Source organism: Cervus canadensis, chromosome 1 (assembly GCF_019320065.1).
Source record: "Cervus canadensis isolate Bull #8, Minnesota chromosome 1, ASM1932006v1, whole genome shotgun sequence".
NCBI classification, from domain to species: Eukaryota; Metazoa; Chordata; class Mammalia; order Artiodactyla; family Cervidae; genus Cervus; species Cervus canadensis.
Genome location: NC_057386.1, coordinates 54,895,043 through 54,914,677, shown reverse-complemented (window position 1 = coordinate 54,914,677; position 19,635 = coordinate 54,895,043). Strand labels below are relative to the sequence as shown.

General features: G+C 38.6%; 1 pseudogene; it reads left to right on the top strand.

Moving 5' to 3' along the window:
• The first annotated feature begins 17,336 nt into the window (after window positions 1-17,336).
• LOC122437130 lies at window positions 17,337-17,649 on the top strand (annotated as a pseudogene).
• The last annotated feature ends 1,986 nt before the right edge of the window (window positions 17,650-19,635 follow it).

The following is a 19,635-nucleotide window of genomic DNA, read 5'->3' as shown; positions in this document are numbered from 1 at the left end:
AAGGTTTTTGGCTTAAGCTGGAAGGTCAGAGCTGCCATCATTTGAAGGCTGGGGCTGAAGCAGATTTGAGGGGGAGTTAGTTTCCTGGGGTTACCATAACAAACATGGGCAGAAGTCCCAAATCAAAGTGTCAGCAGGATTGTTCTCCCTCCAAAGGCTCTAGGAAAGCATCTTCCCCCAGCTTTTCAGCTTCTGGTGGCTCCAGGCATTTCTTAGCTTAGAGCTGAATGACCATAATCTCTGCCTCTGTCTTCAAATGAACTTCTCTGTGTATCTTCTCTTTTACCTCTTATAAGAATACTTGTCATTAGATTTAGAATCTGCCTGGATAATTCAGGATGATCTCATCTCAAGATTTTTAACCTAATTACATCTACAAAGTTCCTTTTCCAAATAAAGTCATAGTCATAGATTCCAGGTAGAATATCTTTTGGAAGGGGCCTCATTCAAGCCTCCACAAAGAGAAGACCAGAGTTCTATATTTATATATTAAATAAGAGACTCCTCTGGATTTAGTGAGTGGAGATATTGAATAAAGAAGCACATGAAGATGGACGCCAAGAGTGCAACCACCCTTGTCTTTATCCATGCTTGCTCAGATATCACAAGGGTTTCCCCTAACAACGGAGTAACTGGCAAAATGGTCTTTGGTATAAACTAATATGCACTGCCTAGGCCAGTCCCAGTGTTGATGCCTTTAGGTGTAATACAAAGAGCCTCTGCTTTCTCTTTTAAAGGATGGGGTGAATTTCAAATAATAAATGCTGCAGGGGGTGTGAAGAGAAGGGTATCCTTCTACACTGTTGGTGGGAATGTAAATTTGTACAGCCACTATGGAGAACAGTATGGAGTATCCTTAAAAAAAAATAAAAACAGAGCTAACATGTGACCCTGCAATCCCACTCCTGAGTGTGTATCTGGAGAAAAGCATGATCTGAAAGGATCCCCGCACCCAAATGTTCACTGCAGTACTGTTTACAATAGACAAGACATGGAAGTAACCTAAATGTCTGTCGACAGAGGGATGGATAAAGAAGATGCGGTACATTTATACAACGGCATATTACCCCATTTACAGCAACATGGGTGGTCAAAGACGGTGTCATACTGAGTGAAGTAAGTCAGACAAAGAAGGAGAAGTATTGTATGAGATCCCCTATATGTGGAATCTAAAAAGAAATGATAGAATGAACTTACAAAGCAGAAAGAAACTCACAGATTTAAAGAGTAAATGTATGGTTGCTGGGGGACAGGGATAGTCAGGGAGTTTGGGATGGACATGTACACACTGCTATAATAGACAGCCGGGGGAATTTGCTATATGACACTGGGAACTCACACCAGGGCTCCATGACAACCTAGAAGGGTAGACTGCAGGGGGCGGTTCAAAAGGGAGGGACATATGTATACCCATGGCTGATTCATGCTGATATATAGCAGAAACCAACACAATATTGCAAAGCAATTATCCTTCAATTAAAAAAATAAAAATAAAATGGATAACCAATAAGAACCTGCTCTATAGCACATGCAGCTCTGCTCAATGTTATGTGGCGGCCTGGATGGGAGGGGAGTTTGGGGGAGAACTGGTACACATCTATGTACGGCCAAGGCCCTTCACTGTTCACCTGAAACTATCACAAAATTATTGACCAGCTATACCCTAATATAACCCTAAAATGATAATAATCGGAGAAGGCAATGGCACCCCACTCCAGTACTCTTGCCTGGAAAATCCCATGGACGGAGGAGCCTGGTAAGCTGTAGTTCATGGGGTCGCGAAGAGTCAGACATGACTGAGCGACTTCACTTTCACTTTTATGCATTGGAGAAGGAAACGGCAACCCACTCCAGTGTTCTTGCCTGGAGAATCCCAGGGATGGGGTCGCACAGAGTTGGACACGACTGAAGTGACTTAGCAGTAGCAGTATACCCTAATACAAAACAAAAAGTTCAAAAGAAAAAAAAAATGGTGTGGATTTGACCAAGAAAAACAAGATTCTTGGAGGTAGAAGGAAAGCAAGGCTGTTTGTTTTCCTTCAGGGATGAGATCAAGTTTACAAAAGTACAAAAAAAAGGCACTAATGAAGGCCATGGTTCGATTGTTCCTAGCTTTTGCCTTGTGAAACACTGCGAACATTTACAAACTGGGGTTAACAGTCCAACCAATAGTTTGGGACAGCAACTTTCTCTACTCTACAAAGAATAAATGGTTTTGCTAGCAGCACTTTCTAACCCAGGGAGTTAACTAGCTGAGAAGGAATTTGACCATTACACCACTTAATACTGACTCAACACAGATATTCTGCCAAATCAAAACTTCAAAGCTCAATATATTAATGAGTTCTTGGAGTCTCTGGAGACCACTTGCTGGCCAGATAAAAGATCTATCAAGGTGCCTTCTCTTTAATTTAAAGTGAAAATTGATGCTCTCTGGGTCTCAAGTATAATCATGTTAATCTATTGGGGAATACATAAGGAATTGCCAAAAATAGGAATAATCCAATTATTGGCTTAAATGAGTTTGGGTTTTGTTTTTGTCAGTCTGGTCCATGAATTACTTTCACTTTCAGACATTCAAAAGTTATTTACATAGGTTTGGGCCTTATTAATGTAGCTAAATAGACCCAAAGGTGGAATTACAGCCTTTCTCTAAAAAACAGTGAAGTTGATATACTAAGAATCGAATTTAAACATTAGCATTCACATCAAAGCTACTTTTAATAAATCACAAGAAAGTGGATGCCTTGGGACAGGATAGCTCGAGAATGCTGCTCAAATGTGGCTTTTTCCTCCAAAACGTTTCTGGCTCCATTTTTTTTTTTTTTTCAGAATCTGCCAGGAGAAAAAAATATCCTGATCTCATGGTTTGTTCAATCATATAAATGAGTAAGTAGCTTCCTTAAGCTCCTACCAAGTAGGGAACATTAGGAAATCATTTGTTTCATCCTGGGCACCAAAGGTGCATCAAAATGACTCTGCTACCTTACACTTTCAGAACAGAAATGAAAATGACTAGGAGAGGACTCAGGCATTGGGCTCTTCCTCTTACAGAAAGGGAAAGCAACATGCCTTGCCTCATCATCACCACCCCTTGTTCTAAGGGAGACAGTAGTGGGAAGTTTTTAAAATAATAGTCTTTGGCATTAGGAGTACTTTTGTGAACATCCATTTTGTAATTCGCCTCTCCTGTGACTTTCGGCAAGTCACCTGACTCTTCTAAACTTTTTATCTTCTTATATAGAAAAGAGATAAAAATAGTCCATATCTCATAAAGCTATCTATCAGTAGAGTTAAAAGTAAAGAATAGAACACATTGCCTAACACAAGGCAAATAACTTTTGTAGCTATAATTATTATTGCCTGAATACTCAAAGCAAGGTTGTAGTGCTAACAATTCCACACTTTTCTGTTTGAACCAAATGTCCTTTGATTACATCTTTCACCCAGTCACCCCAAATAAGAGACTTTGATGAAAGGCCAACTTTGCTGAGAATGTGATGAGAGGTTTGCTTTCCTATTAGTGAAAGTGGAAAAGCTGTTTGTTCATTTTTGTAATTTGGCTGTGGATCTAAAGGCCCTAGGGAACCTGGCTCAAAGAACTAGAAGTTATTATTGAAAACTGAACAGTTTTGATGAACCTAATAGCCAAAGGCAGGTCAAATCCATATAACATGAAACCTAAAAGTAGGGCAATGAGAAAAGCAGGGCTAAGGTAAAATTCAAGCCTCAGACCAGTGGCAATAAATAATGCAATGGGTCAGAGTGAGTGAAAAACAAACTAAGCCAGCACAAACACTGATTTGGGCCCTTTTTGGAAGGAAATGTCTACCAGTGGTCACTGATCTTTATTTCCTGTCACTGCGAAGTCAGACGCCAACTATATCTAAGACCCCAACTAGATAGCAATTTTGCCAGATTACATTCCCTGTTAATTTCCTTTTATAATAGAAAGAAACTTACTCCTTGGCGGGGGCGGGGGGTAAGGCTCTCACTTCTATCCTTTGGAATGTCTTGCCTGCTTAGCCCCATATTTTGCTCTAAGGTGGAGCTCACCTTTCTCTACCTACAGGGGCACTCACTGTCTTACTGAATAACGTTCCCAAGAATTAAAAGGCACTCTTTAAAGCTTATTGAGAGAGAAAAGAAGTGAGAGTTGTGTACACAGACATGCACCTATGTGTGTTGATTGGTGAGGCTTTCTCAAAGCCATCCCAAATCCTGAGGGTAAGCCTGGGTGACATGACTGCCAAATAGCCACCTGGTAATAATAGGCAATCCGTCATTCAAGTATTCCTTTAGCAAAAGTCTGAATTCAAACTAAATATGAATTTAGTTAATTCATATTATTGGAATGCCTACTTTGTGGTGATGGACAAGGGAAATTAGGAGGTTATAATAACCCAAGTGAATGACAATATCATTTCGGATAAAATAGTAAAGAAGGTCTTGAGAAATGATTGGATTCAGGATATATTTTGAAGGTATCACTGAAATACTTGTATAAAAGAGAAGCAGCTTGAGCTGACTCCAATATTTTTGGCCAGGGTGACTGGGATAGAGCTGCCAGTCACTAGGATAATCCTGTGGGAGGAGCAGATTGGGAGCTTAGAAATCAAGAGTTCTGTTTTAGCCATATTAGGTCTGAAATGACAACTTCGCATCTAAGGGGGATGTGTTGAGTAGGCAGTTGGATGTAGGGGAATGATTTCGGGAGAGGCATGTGGGTTGTAGATATAAATTTAGGAGCTTTTAAGAGTTCAGATGGCTTTTAAAACCCTGAAACTGGGAGAGATAACCTAGGGAATGAGTATAGAACCTGAGGAGAAGAGCTCTGAAGAACGGACTTCAGGGAGATGAAGAAGAAAAAACAGAAACTGAGGAAGGGGGATAAGTAGAAGGGAAACTCGTAGAGACTAGTTCCTAGAAGCAAGGCGAAGAAAGTATTTGTGGGGAGAGAGCAATTTAGCCAAGATGGCGTATCCAGGCTCTCTAGCCCCACATTTTGTAAATAATGACCACGACACAGAGGAGCTCGTTTACAGCACTGCGCATGCGCGTTAATTCTAGAGGCACTCACTTGGTCGCGGGTTGTGTGCGGTATGGAGTATGTGCGTTCCATCTAGAAAGCTGCGGCATTACTGCTGTGTCAGGGCTGTGTCCATTAGGTCAGCCACGACAGGAGAGAATTGAGCGTGTCTACTGCTACAGCTGCTGTGGCAGCCAGGAGAGAATACTGTTATGGCCGCTGCGCCAGCCAGGAGCGAGGTTGTGTTAGGTTAGGTTATGCTATGGCTGCTGCCGCAGCTGCTGGGTCAGCCGGGAGAGAATAAATGCGTTTGTGGTTCCTACGATTCCTCGCATCTTCTTCCAGCCTCTTAGCTCGCGCCTCGCCTGCCCTGGGTTCAGCGAACAGTGAGGACAGTGGGAACTGCAAAAACAATTGGTACTATGAACAGGATCAGCAATACCGTATTTCAAGAAGAGAACTGATCAGCTCTTCCTAGTGATACTGATAGACCTAATGTGATGCAGAATAATAATCACCTACTGGATTTGGTACCATGGTGATAATAAGGACTAAGAGCAATACTCTTTCAGTGGAAGAGGAAATAAAAAAATCAATTAATGTGGGTTCAAAAGAGACTGAAAATAGGGGAAATGGAAACAGCAAATGTAGACACCTGGTTTTGAGGAATTTTTTTGTAAAGGGGAGAAAACCTTGACAAAGAGATCAAACCACTTGCTAGTTTCCTGAATCATGGGGTGATTTAGGAACCCATTAGGTTCCAGATCAAAATCCAAGTTGGCAACACTCTAAAGATCATATGTTCAACCCTGCTGGAATAGTGGAAGAGGAATGAGATGAGTAAGTTAGTCCTGAAAGAAAAGTGAAAGTTGATCAGCCATGACTGACTCTTTGTGACCCCATGGACAGTACAGTACACGGAATTCTCCAGGCCAGAATACTGGAGTGGGTACTCCTTCCGTTCTCCAGAGGGTCTTCCCAACCCAGGGATTGAACCCAGGTCTCCTGCACTGCAGGCAGAGTCTTTACTATCTGAGCCACCAGGGAAGCAAGTGAATCCTAGTCCTCAAAAAAGTTTTAGTCAAGTAGAGATACTTATGATGTCAGAATCAGAAAAAAAAAAAAATGTAATTGCTTTTAATCCTTGAAACAATCCTATTACTTCCGTATAGCAGACCCTAAGCATCTGTGAATTTAACAATAGGGGACTTTTGAATGTTCATACCTCGCTCTGAAGGTTCAAGATGTGTGGTTATTTGCAATTTTGCTAAGAAGTCTGGAATGTGTGTACTACCAGTCTGGTGTGGGGAAAAAGACTGCTTAACCCCACCTTCCAGCACCTGCATTTCATTCAACTTTGTGGTTTCAACTGACTGTCATATGAATGAAAATACGTGGCAACAGTCTCAGGTAAGTTAAGTTTTTTTTCCCCATATTTTTTTCCCCATATTTTACAAAAAAAGAAAATATATCATTAAAATTTCTGTTTAGAGTAACTATATTTTGTGCTATGCTAAGTTGCTTCAGTCATGTCTGATTCTTTGCGACCTAATGAACTATAGCCCACTAGGCTTCTCTGTCCATGGAATTATCCAGGCAAGAATACTGGAATGGGTTGCCATGCCCTCCTCCAGGGAATCTTCCTGACCTGGGGATTGAACCCACATCTCTTGTGTCTCCTGTGTTGGGAGTCATGTTCTTTACCACAGGAACCACCTGGGAAGTCCAATAGTGTATTAAAATAGAACATTTTGTTATAATCTCAGGACTTTAACTGAAGCTGTAAGGTTGAAAACAATTGAACGTATTGCAAGATCATTTTTTTCTCCCTACATGGCTAAATATCTAAGCACATCATGAATAACAAAATGAACAAGGAAATTAATGATGAATCTGGCTGATACAGGAGAGACAAGTAGGAATAGCTACCATTCAACCTCAGTAGACAACATATTTAACTTATCACATAAAATTCTAGCCAAAATACACATATTCATGCAAGTTACTATATTTACTTTCAGAATCAGAACCCCTTTGGTTGTGGCAAAACAACAGATTTTCATGATATATATCCCTTGGGTTATGCAAAAAAATTAAATTGAAACACAGACTTACAAGATGTGATTTGTAAGAAAAGAGAAAGGGTCTAAGCACAAAGCAAAACATAAAAACACAAAAAAATAAGAATATAGTAGAAAGTCAGGGGAACTGAAAAATTGAATTTGGCATGTGATTTTATGATTTAAAATAATTGAAGACCCTGAAATGGCTTGTCTATGATGATTGTACAAATTCTTATCAGATCATTATTGAACATAAGATGAATCCATGTTGCATTAAAACATAAATACATCAATGCAGTGACTATGAAAACTTTTCATCATCTTCTGATTCTGTCTTTTGAGTCTAGAAATTCAAATGATTATTGAATGGAATTGGTAGGAGAATTTTCATACAAGGAAAGAATTATTTTCCTTTGTCTCTCTCTAAGGGTGGTGTCTCCCCTTTATCATGCCAAGAGAAATAAAGTTTAATTATTGGAATGAAATCAGAAAAGAAGTGATTTAATAGTGGTTTAATGCCCTTTGAGCAAGAAAAATTCATAGGCCAGTCCCACATTGCTATGGAGCCAAAGTGAAGCTAGGGATAGAGATGTTTGAAGAGTCTGCTGTGTACCCAGGAGTTTGAGGGCCCAAATGAACACAAATAGTAGTCACTGGGGAAATCTGAAGGTGAAAAACTGGCTGAATCATCCCTTGTCTATACATTTAGAAGAGGGCTATTATTAATACATAGTGATAGATGATCACTGCTAGATAGAATCTGGGCAGACTGTGCTTCAGGATTTGGAAGAATAAGGAGGTATGAGTGTCCTAGGGGCCAAGTAACCATGTTGTGTTGGGCTTCTACCAAAGAGCTTGCTTTGCTGAAATAGAGCAAGCAAGTTGTAAGAGGTTGTCGGGGTTTCTGCTGCAGGCAAAAGTTTTGGAGAGTATCAGGAGATCCAGCCACAGCCCTATCAGGGGACTGTGCAGGAGAGATGTGCCTATAGGGCCCTTTGGAGAAGCCACTGATAAACCCGCAGAAGAGCCAACATCTGGATGCCTGTCATGAGACAGTGCATGTACAACAACAAGAGAAATACAAACAACGAAATAAAAAACTCTCCTATGGTCTAGAACCCTCCTTTGGTCCTGACTTCAGAGGAGCCAGAAAAAGGGGGAGAAGATGTGAAAGTTCCAGAAGAATAGTGACACAACAGTTTAAGCCAATTTTTACCTCTGTTACTCTAGCATTCTAAGATATTGCCTTCACACAAGAGGGAAGTGTTGCATGTCATAAAAGATATGGATATGGATATAAGGCTCTGAGAATGCAGAAGTGAGATTGCAAGCTAGTCACTCCTTGTTGGAGTCCTCTTTTGTGACTTTAGTAGAAACACTGAGAAATAAATTGTGAGGGAATGTGACTTGGTGTTCAACAGCCCATTCCCTGTTAGATTGAATGTCATCTAATTGGCAAAGCGGGCATTAATACAACTGGAGTGCTGGAGGAAAGCATGGTCGATACTAGACAACTCTAGATATTGATTTTAGATTACAAAATCATTAATCAATTGTACTATACATCTAGCTTTATTGAGTATTTCCCAAAAAGCATGTGGAGAAATAGGAAGTCAGTGACAACCATTATATAATACTTTGAAGGGGTGATAATGTTGTCATTAACTGTCATAGCGGCACCTTTTATTCTTCAAATCCATCCACACTTAGGTAGCTTATTTTTCTTCAGATTGCTGATATTCAGTGAGGTCAAGCAACAAAAGTAAGACATATACATTTGGCTTAACGGAATATAAATTTAAAAGTAGTTCACTTTTTTTGGAACTTTAAATTTTCAACCGTAGAGGAGGTATTTGTACTTTTCAGTTAATACTAAATGGTAATTATGATTGTATATTCAACAACAGATCAGATACTTATTTCTTAAGTGTATTCCATCCACAGACATCCATTCATCAAATGTTTGATAAGAACTTACATTATTCTTCAGTTCTTCTGACAATCAGGGACTCTGTGCAGGATATAGTCTCCATATGACTTCAAAGGACTCCAGCCTAATTGGAAAGTCTAACAAGGAAATTGTAAGTGTGATATATTGTGTTGAGTGGTATATAAAGATAAATTAACAATACTCAACATGTGCCAATTACTTTCCATGTATCTGTGAGTTGGTAACATCAAGTTGTCTATCAAGGATTCATACTCTTCTTCTGAAGAAAAGAGTTACTGCTGGGAAGAAGCTCCCCACACAGCTACTACCTTTCCCAGCCACAGTCAAATGTAAAGAGGACCATGTACTATGGCCAGTGGAATGTGGGCAGAAGTGATGTTTTCTGAATTTCTCCATTAACCCTTCTTCTCCCCGGGCATATATCCCAGGACTGTCACCTGAAGTAAATAGACAGATAATAGATCACCCAAGAGAAACTTAAAAGTTATATGCTGATGATGGCAGAGACTCCATCAGCTGGGCCCCTGAGTTACTGTGTGGAACAAAGTCGACCCTCTCTCATTTATAGAGTGAAAAATAAACTTCTGTGTTGTAAAACAACTGAGATTTGGGTATTTGTTGGCTAAGCAGCTACTTTGCTGTTACTAATGTATCCAAAGCACTCACTACAAATGCCTGATGTGATTAATCCTTTAAATCAACCATGGTAAACTTAGGAAGTGATTACTGCTATTATCCACATTTTATCAACGAAGAAACTGAGGTCCAGAGAGGAGACACCATCTGCTCACGTTCACAGAGGTAATAAGTAGTGAAGGTGCTTTATTTGTGAGGAAAAATAAAGGATAGAGTCATTATGGACCCTGACCTTGAAGATGTTTCAATCTCAAGGTTCAGATTGTATAGATGTGAAAATTCCTAAATAGAAAAAAATCAAAAGCCTGACAAGAAACCTAAAATTTCATCTGCATATTTCCAGAATGAATCTCCCTAAGTAATTAGAAAATGCAGTAATAATCTAATGATAGAAAGTTAAAATGGTTTAATATTATATGGCTTGGAAAAATTAATTCAGAAGAAATTAATGGTAGAAAGACATATACATTTGGCTTAACAGAATATAAATTTAAAACAATATAATTTTTATGCTAAGAGTGAGCTTAAAATCAGAAGTGTTTTATAATCAGTTTTAAATTTAATTTTATTCTTATAAAGTATTTTAAGCTAATTAAACCAACTACTGAATATTAAAATTTTTTATGGTGTTTATCTACACAATTTTTATTTATAGATGCTTATCTGACTTATTCAAAACAAGGGGGAAGAATTTGAGGCAACTTATAAAAAAGTGAACAATTGAATAATATAAAACCTAGAAATAAGTGAGATAATTGGTGAGAAAAAGCAATGAAATAAAAAAAAATGTGAAAGATAAGACTGATGCAAAATTTGTAACAGATAATACATTTTCACAAAAGGATATGCATATTTATATCTGGTTTTCTGAGCAAAGAATAGTGAAAATATTATGATTAATTACTAGATTTACAATATTGTCAAGAGGAAGTCCAGCCTTTCCTGCTTGAGCATGAATGGAATTTATTCTGCATCCTCACACAGAAGAAGCTGTGTAACATAATAAACTATAAAGCTTCAATACCAGTATAAGAGACATGCAGCTGCAAGATTGCAGCTGTTTCTTATATAACACCCCTCAATACTAACCTTGGTGTCATTCCAAACCTAGCTCAGTAAAGACAGTTTATAAAGAGTCAAAATAATGCAGTCTAGGTACACAGTTCTCTAACTGCCTGAGCTGACCTTTAATTATTCCAGCCCATCTACTTATTGGGAGACAATATAACCCACTTGGATAATAAACTAGATCAGCCTGAAAGCATTGACAGAAGCACATAGTTATTGAGTATTTACCGTAGACAGTTGAGAACATTGATTGTAGGAGAAATGGGGATTACAACTCCTAAGAGGAGAAATTAGGACCCATATTAAGCAAAAAAGAAGAAAGAAAAAGAATGAAGCAAAACTCCATTGAAACAGAATTTATGTAAAGATAAGCATGTAATAATAGTTAACAATAAAAAAGTCATCATTATCTTTAGATTCTCTTTATATACAAAGTATGAACTACTGGAGCATCAAGGCACATTTTTTTTTTTCTTTTTTAAACTTTTTCTTTTGCATTGGGGTATAGTGACTTCCCTGGTTGCTCAGACGGTAAAGCGTCTGCCTACAATGCGGGAGACCCGGGTTCAATCCCTGGGTCGGGAAGATCTCCTGGAGAAGGAAATAGCAACCCACTCCAGTATTCTTGCCTGGAAAATCTCATGGACAGAGGAGCCTGGTAGGCTATAGTCAGTCCGTGAGGTCGCAAAGAGTCGGACACAACTGAGCGATTTCACTTTTCACGTAGCCGATTAACAATGCTGTGATAGTTTCAGGTGAAGGGACTCAGCCATACATATTTATGTATCCATTCTCCCCCAAACTCCCTCCCATGCAGACAAGGCATACGTTTTCAATTATTATTTGGGCTTCCCAGGTGGCCCAGTGGTGAAAAATCTGCCTCCTAATTCAGAAGACACAGAAGACGTGGTTCGTTCCCTGGGTCAGAAAGCTCCCTTGAAGAAGGAAATGGCAGCCCGCTCCAGTATTCTTGCCTGGGAAATCCCATGGACAGAGGAGCCTGGCAGGCTACCATCCATGGGATTGCAAAAAGTCAGATACGACTGAACATACACGCACACAATTACTGAATAAGGATTCTCTGTCCTACTCTAGTCCTTCCCTGCAACTAGTGATATATATACACTTACCCCTTACACAGCAAGGGGTAAGGATATAATGACACATCCAAGTGCTGTTAAGTGAGCCATGTATAGTCTTACCCTCATTTGTACACCTGCTTGCCCTGTTATTCCAAGAGCAGGAATAAAGTTGCCTAGCCCCAGAGAACATTCTGGTAGAAACTCCAAATGGGAGCTGCCTAGGAAGAGAGGGCAATGTGAGCAAGTGGCTGGTTAATGTGGAAATGTGTCATATTATGTGTATCTACTGACTCATTTTAAAATATTTTGCTCCCCAAACCCATGGCCCTAGGCCTTGGTTTTTTAGAGGTTTTAGTGCCCCCAAAGAGGCATCCTAACAAGGTATCCAGAAAGTGACAACATAAAGGTTTCATTGCAATGGAAATAGACCTTAATTCCAATGGAGAGATAGGATCTTGATATTCTATGGAGCTGGAACAGTGTTTTGAGAGCCTGGGAAACTTTCTATAAAACTGTTGTTGTTGTTCAGGCACTCAGTAGTATCTGACTCTTTGTGATCCCATGGACAGCAGCCAGTCTTCCCTGTCCTTCACTATCTCCTGGAGTTTGCTAACACTCATATCCATTGTATTGACGATGCCATCCCACCGTCTCATCCTCTGTCACCCCCTTCTCCTTCTGCACTCAATCTTTCCCAACATCAGGGTCTTTTCCAATTAGTCAACTCCTCATATCAGGTGGCCAAAGCATTGGAGTTTCACCTTCAACATCAATCCTTTCAATGAATATTCAGGATTGATTTCCTTTAGGATTGACTGGTTTGATCTCTTTGCTGTCCAAGGGACTCCCAAGAGTCTTCTCCAGCCCCACAGTTTGAAAGTATCTGCCTTCTTTATGGTCCAAATCTCAAACCTGTACATGACTACTGAAAAAAACAAAGTTTTGACTATACAGACCTTTGTCGGCAAAATGATGTCTCTGTTTTTTGATACACTACCTAGGTTCGTCATAGCTTTCCTTCCAAGGAGTGTCTTTAATTTTGTGGCTGCAATCACTGTCTGCAGTGATTTTGGACCTGAAGAAAATAAAATCTGTCACTGTTTCCACTTTTTCCCCATATATTTGCCATGAAATGATAGGACTGGATGCCATGATCTTCATTTTTTGAATGTTGAGTTTTAAGCGAGCTTTTTCACTCTCCTCTTTCACCTTCATCAAGAGGCCTTTTAGTTCCTCTTCACTTTTGGCCATTAGAGTGGTGTCATCTGCATGTTTGAGGTTGTTGATATTTCTCCCCACAATCTTGATTCCAGCTTGGGATTCATCCAGCCTGGCATTTCACATGATGTACTCTGCATGCAAGTTAAATAAACTGGGTGAAAATATACAACCTTGAGGTACTCCTTTCCCAATTTTGAACCAGTCTGTTGTTCTGTGTCCAATTATAACTGTTGCTTCTTGACTTGCATACAGATTTCTCAGGAAACTGGTAAGGCAGTCTGGTATTTCCATCTTTTTAAGAACTTTCCATGGTTTGTTGTGATTCACAAAGGCTTTAGCATAGTCAATGAAGCAGATGCATATGTTTTTCTGAAATTCTGGTACATTCTCTATGATCCAACAGATGTTGGCAATTTGATCTCAGGTTCCTCTGTCTTTTCTAAATGCAGCTCGTACATCTGGAAGTTCCAGGTTCACATACTGCTGCAGCCTAGCTTGAGAGCAACAGCAAAGATAAATAGAAGACTAACTAGTGCTTAGATCACTCAGAAAAGAAGGTTAAGATTGATTGGTAGGAAAACAACCCATTTTCTAGGATGGCTAAAGGCATTTCTGAATCAGTGAACAAGGAGGTAAGCTGTATGCACTAACCATTTACTCATTCATTTGTTCAGCACATTTATTGAACATCTGCTTTATTTCAGAAACTATTGTGACTCTCATTCTTTACAGAATTAAAAACTATGTTTTAAATTTCCTTTTTCTGTTCACTATCAGAGTATTTAAATTTGAGATACTTAAAGATATTGTTTTCTTTTGTCATTTTTAATAGACCTTTGTTCCATGGAAGAATTCTAATTGCATTTTTTTGCTTAGCTGACTATTGCAATTTTTCCCCACAATCAGAAAGTGGTAGTGATGATTTGCCATTTAATACAGAAAGGTAAATATTAAGATGGCATTATGACAGAACCAGGAGATATTGTGAACTTTGACCTTGGAAAACAGTTTTTAAGGATGACTATGGCATTGTCTCTGGATGGAATAATTGGACATGACTTCAAGTGGCCACACAAGACCATTTTACAATGGTAGAATAGAGCATCCTCTGAGCTGTATAATCACAAGGAAGAGAGCCGTATAACCTGCAGGGAGCAGGTGGGATGCAATGGATGAGAAGTTTCAAAAAATATTGCTAAGAGACTAATACCCAAAAAGTATTCTGTGACAGGCAAATCATGTGCTTTAAGCTAAAATAATACTTATGCCTTTGGCACAAGTGATTGGATTAGGAAGAATTTCCCAATTTATGATCACCTGAAAAAAATGGTCCACTTTGGATGGTGGTTACCCAGCCCAACTGAACTAGGACAATTAAAGGTGAAAGGTAGAAAGCAAAGCAGACATGCCTGAAGGGATTTCAAGAGCCATTAGGAGAACAGTTAAGCACCGGAACTGAGACATTTCTGTACCCTCACTTTGTGCAGATAAAGTGGTACAACTCTCACAAACCAAAGACGCAAACAAATACCGTGGTGTTTGGAAGTCAAGTGTTTTGAAACCTTTTATCCAGAGAATTAGGTGGCATAATGGAGTAAACTCTAGATTTGGTGTCAGAAAACATGGGTTGGAGAACTATTTAAGTCATACACTAAGTTTGTGATATCATCCCAATGTGTATACTGAATATTTTACTCATTAGGAAAATATTGATAGCTGATGGTGAATGGTGAACAGTGTTCAGTGACAAGTCCATGGTCTCCAAAGGAGAAGATTTAACTCTGGGACCAAAGACACAATCTCAGTCAATCAGAGCTTTGTGCAGCAAAGATTTTTATTTAAAGTGACAGGGCAGAGAAAGCTTTTCTTCTCTGATTGCTGTGGTGAGGACTTCCAAAACTATACTGAATAATAGTGGTGAAAGTGGGCACCCTTGTCTTATTCCTGATCTAGAGAAAATGCTTTCAGTTTTTCACCATTGAGAAAAATGTTTGCTGTGAGTTTGTCATATATGGCCTTTATTATGTTGAGGTAGATTCCTTCAATGACCACTTTCTGGAGAGTGTTTTTCAAAACTGGGCACTGTCAACTAAAAAAAGAAGATGTACAACTTGAGAGTTGTGAGTTAAGTTTTATTTGGGGCAAAATGAGGACTGCAGCCTGGGAGGCAGCATCTCAGATAGCTCTGAGAGATAGCTCTGCTCCAAAGCGGCAGTGGGGGAAAGTCAATATATATAAGGTTTTGGTGAAGGGGGAGTTCAGTGCCATGAAACACTCATTTTACAAAAGGTTTTTGTTAGTCATGAGGATCTGGTGTCACCAGGAAGGGATGTAGTGCTCCCCTAGATATGAGGAGATGCAGGGATTGAGATCATAAAATCTGTTCCGAAAAGCATCCAACTATCTAAAGATCTGTCCCACCGGATTCCCTGGAGCACAGAGTGCCTCACTCCACCCTGAACTCCCTCAGGGGTCGCTGAAGGTCAACAGTAGCAGCATTTGGTTTAATCTCCATAGAGGCGGATGGCAAATGCCTTTGTTGTTCAGTCATTGGCAATGTTCTTGGTAAATGCTACTTTGTCATTGCCAGTGTTGAATTTTGTTGAAAGCTTTTTCTGCATCTATACAGATTATCATATGCTTTTTATCTTTCAATTTGTTATTAATAATATGGTATATCACATTGATTTGCATTGAAGAATCCTTGCATCCCTGGAATAAACCCCACTTAATCACAGTATATGCTCCTTTTAATGTGTTGTTGGGTTCTGTGAGTTAGTATTTTGTTGAGGATTTTTACGTTTATATTCATCAATGATATTGACCTGTAATTTTCCTTTTCGGTGTGACACATTTGTCTGGTTTTGGTATTGGGGTGATTGTACCCTGCAGAATCCCAAAACTCTTGACTTTCATCCCCACATGCTGCTCTAGCCCAGATCAGAGTTCAGATGGAGAAAGAGAGAGAGCACAAAATAGACCTTGGACAGATGTTGAGCACTGGCTTGGTGTCAGACATTGTGGTTGGACCTCCAGAAATATGCGACAGTGAGTGAGCATTCTGCTTCTCCACACAGAGCTTCTAGAAGCGTGTGTGTGTGTGTGCGTGCATGGACACACACGTGCTATGTATGTGAGAGAAGAGAAAACCTCCTCAACTTCTTTATAAATAGGACTAGAGATAGTTAGATCCAGGGATGTAATCAATGATGCATCTCTAAGGTCTGAACATTCAGCAATTACATACTGAGAAAAAAATACTGAAAAGTCTCTAGTTTTAGTACTCAGAATTCTTTAAAAAAAAGAAGTTATAAAAAAACAAGTAAAAAGAAAAAAAAAAAAAAAACAAGTATAGGGTATACATAGCACAGAATGCAGAAAAGAATCAATGGAAAATATAAATGAAAATAATTTTTTAAATGCTATCCAAATAGAACCAAGAGAGACATTACTCTTTGCTGTTTCCTACTTTTAGTTCAACCAGTTCCTACGTAAGAACAAAATAAAAGTTCATCCTAGAACCAATATTTGTAATATTTTTGGTTGTTTCTTATGTAAGTGTGCATAGATTAAGTAACTAGGGCTTCCCAGGTGGCAATAGTGGTAAAGAACCCACGTGCCAATGCAGGAGACATTAGAGACACAGGTTCAATTCTTGGGTCAGGAAGATCCCCCGGAGGAGGCATAGCAACCCACTCCAGTATTCTTGTCTAGAGAATCCCATGGACAGAGGAGCCCAGGTGGGCTACAGTCCATAAGGTCACAAAGAGTCTGACACAACTGAAGCAACTTAGCATGCACGCACGAAAACTGCATATATTTCTCATCCCATTCAGTAATTCTTTGTCAATCCTTTGCTCTGTTTTAAAATACGGAGATAATTACTGTTTCAATTTCATATAGGTATATACATATATATATATATATAACTATTTTACAAAAACTTAATGTATGTGAGATAGATGCCAAATGAAAAACTGGCAAAACCCCAAATCCATTAAATTTTGCAGAATTTTACCTTAACTCTGCCTGTTCTTGTTTGGCTGCAAAAGGAATTTGCAAAATTTTAAGAAGCACTTCAGTAGAAAAATTCTGATTCAGTATCAGAAGATCTAGGTTCAAATTCAAGTCCTTCTGTTTATGAGTCTTACAATGTAGAAACTTTCACTTGAACGTTAAATCTTATTTATGAAAATTAAGTACCCCAAAAACTTGTTTATTCAAAAATTATTTGTTGATGATTTATTACATGCCAGTCCTGCTTTCACAGAATAATTCTGGGATTTATGTGCCAGGGTGGTGACTTCATATGCCATAAAGGCACTGGTGGCAAGTCCATCTATGGGAAGAGTTTTGTTGATGAGTTTCATCCTGAAGCATATGGGTCCTGGCATCTTATCCATGGCAAACGTTGGCCCCAACACAAATGATTCCCATTTTTTCATCTGCACTGCCAAGACTGTGTGGTTGGATGGCCAGCATGTGGTCTTTGGCAAAGTGAGAGAGAGCATGAACATTGTGGGAGACATGGACCTCTTTGGGTCCTGGAATGGCAAGATCAGCAAGATCACCATTGCTGACTGTGGACAAATCCCATAAATTTGACCTGTGTTTAACGTCACCACCAGACCAGTCCTTCTGTAGCTGAGGAGAGCACCCTTTCACCCCCATCTGCTCGAAATATCCTAAAATCTTTGTGCTCTCACTGCAGTCCTTTGAGTTTCGTATTTTCCTCATCCCCTTCCAAGTTTAACTGGATTGCAAAGTTAAATGTATGATTATGAAATAAAATCCAAACAACAGCAGCAAAAAATAAGAACAGCAAGGACTGTGGTTCCGACTGTTTAACTAGTGCACTTTGTTTTTTAATATGTAAAATATTCTATGATCTAGAGAATTCAGAACATAATAAAAAATGCAGAATGCTAAGGCATGTAAAAGGAAACAAAACCAGATATATTGAGGCAATTCTCACATAGTGTCTCAGTTACCCACAGACATTTGATGCTTCTCGCTATGCCTAATTATAGCCCAATCCAGTTTCTTTCGTGAACCTTCCTCCTCAATCCTCCTCAACAGCAGCATGGAGCATGGATTGTGAGGGGTCAACTTTGAGCTTAGAGACAAAAGTTATTAGAAGGATGTATATCTCTGTACCCTGCAAATAGGAATAACATATGCTTCAAATTGCCCTAGAACACATTAAAATCAGCACACGCTATTAACAGAACAAGGTAAAGAAACTTTAAAATATTTCACAGCAAAAAAAAAAAAAAAAGACATAAAATGACCATATAAATAATGCAGTAAGCCTGAAATAAAAACAAAATTGCCAACCAAAATATCAATCATTTAAAAATAGAAAAGACTTTTTGAAATAACAGTTGGGCAAGAGAAGAAAATAAAGCTGATTTTACAAGACAATATGTATAGCAACAGTGAAGAGAATAGTTTATGGTACAACTTATGCGATATGGACTAATTTATTGTGATGAAATTTTATACTATAATTGATGTCATCATTAAATAAGAGATGAAAACAAATCAAGCATTCAGCACACTAATTTATAAAAAACTAACATCAAGTTAGACAAAGAGTGGCAAGAAGAAAGAAATAATAAAGATATGCTATAAGGAGAATATAATCCCCAAAAGTAGTATAGAAAGAAATGTTACCATCAATGTAGAGGATATTTTAAATGGTTGGATAGTCTATAATTCTGTGCTTATATTTGAAAATTACAATAAAATGGCTATTTTCTAAGCAAACAAAAATGACCAAAATTGTCCCAAGAAGGGTAAGAGAATAAAAAAATGAATGAAGAAGGAATTGAGAAATAAAATTAAAAATCAATTCCAGTTCCAAATATTGTTATAAGTGATTCCTTGCAAAATTTTAATTAGCAGAAAATTCAAATGCCACCTAAACTATTGTAGTGAAAATAAAAAAGATATAACCCTGCAATTCATCATACAAAGCTGGCAGATCTTGACAGCAAGATGTAAGATAGCACAAAGAGAACTAAAGTTTAGGCCAGGGGCGTCCCTGATGACTCAGACAGTAAAGAATCTACCTGCAACATGGGAGACCTAGGTTGGGCTGGGTGGATCCCCTGGAGGAAGGCATGGCAACCCACTCCAATATTCTTGCCTGCAGCATCTCATGGACAGAGCCACCATGGGGTCACAAAGAGTCAGACATGACTGAGCAACTAAGCACATATCTAAAAACACTGATGGAAAAATTCTAGATAACAGTAAACTCAATCCATAAACAATTAAAAGTATAATGTGACTCAGTTAGCTTTGTAATTGGAAAAATTTTTAATCTAATTCATCATATCAGTAGGTCAAAATAGATAAATCATGTGATTATCTTGATGCTCAAAAGATAACTTATAAAACTTAATATCTACTTCTAATCATCTTAGTACCTTAATCATGTAGACTGTGAGATAATAAACTGATAATAAATGTCATTTTCAATTGTAAAATTCTAAAGTCATTCTCATTATAGTGATAAGATAACATTGCATGTGAATATTACCACTATGGTCTTCCCTGGTGACTCAGATGATAAAAAAT